Source organism: Agelaius phoeniceus, chromosome 2, assembly GCF_051311805.1.
Source record: "Agelaius phoeniceus isolate bAgePho1 chromosome 2, bAgePho1.hap1, whole genome shotgun sequence".
NCBI classification, from domain to species: Eukaryota; Metazoa; Chordata; class Aves; order Passeriformes; family Icteridae; genus Agelaius; species Agelaius phoeniceus.
This window is the reverse complement of record NC_135266.1, coordinates 262,254-270,017: the sequence shown is the minus strand read 5'-3', so window position 1 is coordinate 270,017 and position 7,764 is coordinate 262,254.

Genomic DNA, 7,764 nt, shown 5'->3' with positions numbered 1-7,764 from the left:
CACTCAGGGCTGGCCTCTGGCCGCTCCTGTCTCTCGGGCTGGACACTGCACTGTAGCTGTGCTGCTCTCACTGGCCCCGTCAGGTGCTGCGGCCTGAAGGTGACTTCTCCTCCTCCTTCCATTCTGTGTCATGTGGGGATGGTTGTGGGAGAACCTTCCCCACGTCACAGCCAGCAGCTCAGTGCAGGCCCAGGTCAGCCCTGCAGGGCAGCAGGCATGGCTGGGAGGGGAGCTGTCCCTTTGTTCTGTTTAAGTTTTTCTGAACCTCCTGATGTTTACATCCTTGTAATGAACTTTCTCACGCACTTTATGCAAACAACTCATTGTTTTGCATTCTTTTATAGAGGGAAATAAATTTGATGGACTGTTGGTTTGTCCAGTGTCATTGGAGAGGTGGCACTGTCACCTTCCAATTCACTGTTCACTTTTGAAAATCTATAAATGTTAGAATCAGGAATTAAACGCTCTCTTTTTTACCTTAGAGAGCTGCATGTCCACGTTGTTTTATTTTAAAAGTAATATAGCGACAGGGAGCAGAGGCTGGAAAGCCCCAGCTCTGGAGCTGGAAAGGGACAGTGGGGCCCAAGGCCTGGGCATGGCTCTGGACAGGCTCCTGCTCTGCCCTGGGCTGCAGAGTGCCCACAGTGATGGGACCAGGCGGGCGAGGGCCGTGTCCTGCCCGGGCCATGCCTGAGGAGCAGCAGGGCTGGCTGCTGGGGGCCATGCCCACGGGGCACTGCTGCTCTGGTGGCTCTGGGCACAGGCACAGTTCTCGGGGACGTCCTTTGGCCAGCAGGCCCCAGGCAGCCCATGGTCCCCAGCTGTTGCTGTGTGATGTCATGGTTTGCCTCAGGGGTTCTCCCTGGAGATTCCTTCCCCAGGTGTGTCAGTCACCTGTCCTTTCCCCTCCCTGACCCCAGCTGAGCGCTGTCTGTCAGTCCTGGCATTCCAGAAGGCCTCGAGTGATTGGCAGGGTTCAAAGGATGCCCCCTACCCTTGGGGGGACACTGGGCCATCCAGGTGTCCTTTGTCCCCTGAGACTTCCCCCCCACACACCTGGTTGGTGGTCCCCCGTGTTCCTTCCCTCTCCCCCAGGTAAAAGGGCAAGCAAACCACACGGTTTGGGGAGTTCTGTTGGAGCTCTTGCTGGATTCAGAGGCCTGTGGGCCTGAATAAAGCTCTGGATCCAAACCCTCCATCAGAACCAACTCCTTTCCTTAAAGTTTCTCTGGCAGAGGGAAACCAGAGCTCTTGCATGCCTGCACTTGTCTCCAAGTGCCCAGCTGCAGCACCCAGCCAGCCAAAAGTGTCCCTGGGGTGAAACACCACACACCCAGCCAGCCAAAAGTGTCTGTATGGTGAAACACCACACACCCAGCCAGCCAAAAATGTCTCTGGGGTGAAACACCACACACCCAGCCAGCCAAAAGTGTCCCTGGGGTGAAACACCACACAGCCAGCCAGCCAGAAGTGTCTGTATGGTGAAACACCACAGTGCCGCTGTTTGGTCGAGCACCAAGGGCCAGACAAGCTCAGGCACATCCCATCTGGCCATATTGGTAATATTCCAACACCTGGCCATCCAGGCTTGGCCCTGTGTGTGTGAGGGGCTGGGTGGGGGTCACAGGAGGAGAGGGCGGGCAGGGCCACCCTGCACACCTGGGCTGGGCTCCCAAACAGGAGCTGACACTGCAGCAGCTCCCGGGTTTGCCAAGGGACTTTCATGGAACCGTGGCTTTTGGGCTCGGCCAGTAGCCAGAAACCAGGTGGTTTCTCTTTAAAATTACACCAGTTCTGTCCTCCCTGCTTTGTCTCTGCTTCACCTGGAGTGTTCACCAGTGGCCAGCCTGCTGGAAACAGCAGTCATTCCACAATTAGCAGGCACTAATGAGGCTGCTGGAGCTTCCAGGGGATGCTGCAGTTCAGCCTCCTCAGCTGGCCGATTTAAACTGGGAATCACAGAATCACAGACAGGTTTGGGTTGGAAAGAACCTTAAAGGCCATCTCATTCCAACCCCCTGCACTGCCATGCCATGTCCCCAAGTGCCACTTCTGAGACAATCTCTGCCCAGAGACGCTGGCAGAGCCTTGTCCACAGGTGAGAGCCCCTGTCCTGCTGCTCAGAGCTGTCCTCAGACCCCATCCCGTGGGAAGGAGCTTTGGGACACACCGTGGGTGGCAGAGGCTTCCCCACTCTCAAAAAGGAGTGAGACAAACCCAAAGGAGAGCCCTTGGGTCCCCAAAGAGCCCCTGGGTCTGGCATGGGGGAGACACTGTGGGTTTTCCTTGTGCCCAGACCTTGGCTTGCAGCCCTTGGGTTCCCAAAGAGCCCCTGAGTCTGGCATGGAGGAGTAAACTGTGGGTTTTCCTGTGGCTTTTCCCTGTGCCCAAAAACTGTGGATTTTCCTGTGGGTTTCCCTGTGCCCAAAAACTGTGGATTTTCCTGTGTGTTTTCCCGTGGCCAGGCTGGGACGGGCAGTGCCAGCCCGAGCTCCTGGGGCAGCATCTCCAGTCTGGTACTCAGGAGGGTAACTGGGAGCCTGGAGAGTAACTGGGGAGCCCCGAGGGTAACTGGGGAGCCCCGAGGGTAACTGGAAGCCCAGGGACACCCGCAGGGCCAGAGGCGGGTGCCGTGTGTCCCTGGCAGGGCAGGTGCGGGCCGGGGTCCCCTGGGCAGAGCCCCCTGCCCTGTGCCGGGAGCGGCCCAGCGCGGGGCCAGCGGCGGAGCGCGGCTCGATGCCTCCCTCTGCCGGGGCTGCGGCCCCAGCGGGGACCGACCGGCCCGGGGAGCGCGGGTGGGGATCGGGGATCGGGGGTGGGATCGGCTCAGGGGGTGCCGTGGGGATCGGGGAGGGGGGATGCGGGGTGTGAGATGTGGAATGCGGGATGTGGGATGTGGGATGTGAAAAGTGAAATGCAGGATATGGGATGCGATGCGGGATGTGGGATATGGGATGCGGGATGTGATATGTGGGATGTGGATGTGGAATGTGGGATGCGGGATGTGAAATGTGGGATGCGGGATATGGGATGCGATGCGGGATGTGGGATGCGGGATATGGGATGCGATGCGGGATGTGGGATGTGGGATGTGGGATGTGGGATGTGGGATGTGGGATTTGGGATGTGGAATGTGGGATGTGGATGCAGGGTGAGGGAGGCAGATGTAGAGGCAGGAGATGGGATGTGATGCAGAATCCAGGGACAGGAGGCAGATGCAGGATGCAAGAGGCAGGTGGGGGATGTGGAAAATGCAAATGCAGGAGGTGGGTGTGGATGCAGGAGGAGGGAGGTGGGATGCAGATGGGGATGAGGGATGTGGATGGGATGCAGGAGGAGGGAGGTGGGATGCAGATGGGGATGCAGATGTGGATGGGATGCAGGAGGAGGGAGGTGGGATGCAGATGGGGATGCAGATGTGGATGGGGATGCAGGAGGAGGGAGGTGGGATGCAGATGTGGATGCAGGAGGAGGGAGGTGGGATGCAGATGGGGATGAGGGATGTGGATGGGATGCAGGAGGAGGGAGGTGGGATGCAGATGGGGATGAGGGATGCTCCAGTCCCTGCTGCCCCCGTCACCCTGTGGCCTCAGGCTGCACTGGGGGCTCCCCAGGTCACCAAGGAGAGGAACCATCTCCACAGAGTCACACAGGTTGCCCCATGCCAGATGCACCCAGAGGCTCTTGGTGCCGTGTCAGGACCTTCATGGAAAGGTTTTTTCTTCCATTCTTCTTCCTTCTGTCACATTCCTCCTTTTCCTGGAGCAGGGAGACAGCCCAGAAGTTGAGTCCCTGTGAGAGGCTGCTCTCCTGCATGGCCTCTGCAGAGGAACCTCAGCAAAGCTCAGTCAGGACCAGGACCCACGTGCCTTGGGGAGGTCTGAGGGACAACTGCCACCATCTCCCTGCCCCAAGGATCACAGAATCATTACAGTGGCAAAAGACCTCCAAGATGGAGAGAAACCATTTACAAGAGCCCAGAGGGACAGGAGCCAGGGAATGGCTGCCAGTGCCAGAGGGCAGGGCTGGGTGGGATCTTGGCAATGAGGAATTGTTCCCTGGCAGGGTGGGCAGGCCCTGGCACAGGGTGCCCAGAGCAGCTGGGGCTGCCCCTGCATCCCTGGCAGTGCCCAAGGCCAGGCTGGGCACTGGGGACACTGGGAGGTGTCCCTGCCATGGCAGGCGTGGAAGGAGATGATCCTTCAGGTCCCCTGCCACCCAAACCACTTCCTGATTCCATGATTCTCTGGTGTGCCTTTACCTTTGTGCCTACCTGGGAGCCCCAGGGAGGCCTGTGGCAAACCCACCTGGTGGTGGTCTCACAGCTTAGCCGGCCTGTCTGGGATGATGCATCAGGCAGGAATCCCACCTCGAGGCTGGGCCTCCCTCCCTTGTCAGCTCCTCTGCAGACCCTCAGAGCTGCTCCTTAAAGCTGCCAATTTCTGGGAGCTTCATTTGCTTTTCTGGTTAATCTTTAACTCCCCTTTGTGCCCACAAGAATAACTGTTCTCACTGATAACCCCTGGCTGATCCCTGTGATCCCTGTGGGCTCTGCTCCCTAATTAACTGATGGAAATCGCTGATATCCCTGGCACAATAGCGTGGATATCCAGCACTCTGCTATAGAATATTTTAGATTTTATTGAGGTATTTATTCATTCTTTTTTTAGCAAAGAAAGCAGGCACAGCCTCATTCTCCATTAGACCTTTTTGTGGGAGGGAAATCAATAAAGGAAATTATGTTTGGTTCAAATATTTATGCTGTGACATCACTCAGGGTATGGGCATTTCTCCAAATTAACCACATGAAGTGTGCAAAGCACAAGGCCACATCTGACCATAAAAAAGGCATACACAGAGCCATGGAATCGTGGAATGGTTTGGATTGGAAGGGACCTTAAAGTCCACAGACTCAGAGAATCATAGAATAGAATCATGGAGGCTGGCCCAGCCCTGCCAGCCCATGCAGTGCCAGCTGTGCCCCATGGGCACCTTGTCCCCAGCCCAGAGCACTCAGTGCCACCTGCAGGGGACACCTGCAGGGCTGGGCACTGCAAAGCTCCCTGGGCAGCCCCTGCCAAGGCCTGAGCTCCCTTGCCATGGGCAAATTGCTGCTGCTGGCCAAGCTGAGCCTGCCCTGGCCCAGCCTGAGGCTCTATCATTGTGAGAATTCACAACTCTCAGGTGGAACTTTATCACCCAAGTCTGTGCAGAAATTCCAGTTGGCACCAGTTGATGGGCTTGCCCTTCAATTTTAGCATAATTTCTGCTGTCTTTCTGAGCTGTGTGACCCCACCACCCCTGTGAACCTCCAGCACAGACCCCCAGCTCCAGCCCAGCTCATGCCACGACTGTGGGGTCACACTTGGCTTCCTGCAGCTTTGTGGTGCTGTAGGGCTGACCCTATTTTTGCTCTGTACACAACTGTAGTCATGTTGGCCATGAGAATGTCAGCACTGTGAGAAGAATGTTTCACAAATTTGTGAATCTTGGGCAGGCTGATCACTGCAGTGCTGGGGATTAGCACAGCACAGGTGTGGGAGGCGCAGGTGTTCGAAGCCCTGCTCTCAGTGATGGAGAAAGTGTGCATGGAATACATCTTGTCAGGGCTAAAGCAGGGAATGCATGGAAGTGTGCATGGAATACATCTTGTCAGGGCTAAAGCAAGGAATGCATGGAAGTGTGCATGGAATACATCTTGTCAGGGCTAAAGCAGGGAATGCATGGAAGTGTGCATGGAATACATCTTGTCAAGGCTAAAGCAAGGAATGCATGGAAGTGTGCATGGAATACATCTTGTCAGGGCTAAAGCAGGGAATGCATGGAAGTGTGCATGGAATACATCTTGTCAGGGCTAAAGCAGGGAATGCATGGAAGTGTGCATGGAATACATCTTGTCAGGGCTAAAGCAGGGAATGCATGGAAGTGTGCATGGAATACATCTTGTCAAGGCTAAAGCAAGGAATGCATGGAAGTGTGCATGGAATACATCTTGTCAGGGCTAAAGCAGGGAATGCATGGAAGTGTGCATGGAATACATCTTGTCAAGGCTAAAGCAAGGAATGCATGGAAGTGTGCATGGAATACATCTTGTCAAGGCTAAAGCAAGGAATGCATGGAAGTGTGCATGGAATACATCTTGTCAGGGCTAAAGCAGGGAATGCATGGAAGTGTGCATGGAAAACATCTTGTCAGGGCTAAAGCAGGGAATGCATGGAAGTGTGCATGGAAAACATCTTGTCAGGGCTAAAGCAGGGAATGCATGGAAGTGTGCATGGAATACATCTTGTCAGGGCTAAAGCAGGGAATGCATGGAAGTGTGCATGGAATACATCTTGTCAGGGCTAAAGCAGGGAATGCATGGAAGTGTGCATGGAAAACATCTTGTCAGGGCTAAAGCAGGGAATGCATGGAAGTGTGCATGGAAAACATCTTGTCAGGGCTAAAGCAGGGGGATTGGCATTAAACCCCGCCGGCCGTGCAGCACCTGCAGCCCATCCCTGTCTGCTGGACTGGGGCAGCAGCCCCAGTGCTGGGCAGGACTGGGCAGTGTGGGGCTGCTGGGAGCCCAGTGCTGCCCTCTCGGGGTCTCTGCTGCTCACAGTGACCCCGGGATGTGTCACAAAGTCTCTGTCCCAGCCTGGCAGTCAAAGAAAGAGTCAGAGCTCTTCAGTTCTGGGTCTCAAGGTTGTTTATTTATCTTATCTATAAACGTCTTTCTCCTGACCTGGCAAGGTCCACTCAGCAGGACAGTCCAAAGCACTCTGCCTGCCCCAGGGCACTGTTATCTTTTTATACAAAAAACTACGTGTGCAATATTTACAATAACATTCCAATACCTATCACCTATGTTAGACAGTGACCTTCTACTCTAAACCAATCCAAAAGTACCAACATCACAGCAGAAGATGGAGGCCAAGAAGAAGGAGAAAGGTTGGACATACCCAGATTCCTCCATCTTGCTCCCTGAACCCCCATTCTAAAAACCCCAAAAATCTATTTTTCACCCCGTGATAAGTTCACTATCATTCTACTTAAACTCTCATGGCTGCAGATCTTCATCTGAGGTTGGTAACTTGCTCCATGTGTCATAATCAAACCCACAGGGGTCTTGGGCTCTGTGCCAGGGTCTCTGAGCTCCCTGACAGGGGTCCTGGCAGTCCAGGACAGCCAGAGGGATGTCCTGAATTCCGACACTGCCCACCTGAGAGTCCCACTCAGGCTGAGATCAGCCCTGTCTACTGGACTGGGACACCCAGCCCAGTGCTGGGCAGGACTGGGCAGTGTGGGGCTGCTGGGAGCCCAGTGCTGCCCAGCCCCACTGCCCCAGAGATCAGCCCCAGCCACCTCCCTGCAAGGTCTCCTGGTGGCCTTGGGCTCACGGGCACCCACCAGGACCCCAGGCCCTTCTCCAGTTCTCCTTTCTGGTCAGAGACTCCTCATCTGGAATAAAAGCACCAATTAAAATGAAATTTAACCCAAAGTCTGTGGCACAGGTCTGCTCAGGCCCAAAGCCACCGCACAGCCTGTCCTCAGGCTCTGGTTTATTCCTGCTAAAACTGGTTACTGATAGCAAGGAGCTGCTGTGACTCAGCTGGGTGTTTGCATTCTGTGGGATTGACTTCCCAAGCACTCTCCCATCTCGAGCTCAGGATCTGTTTCCATGGCAGGGAGGTGATCAGTGCCCAGCTGTCCCAGGCTGCAGTGCCACCCTCAGCCCCCTCTGACAGCCCCGAGCCTCTTCAGCCTCCCACGGGAGCTGCC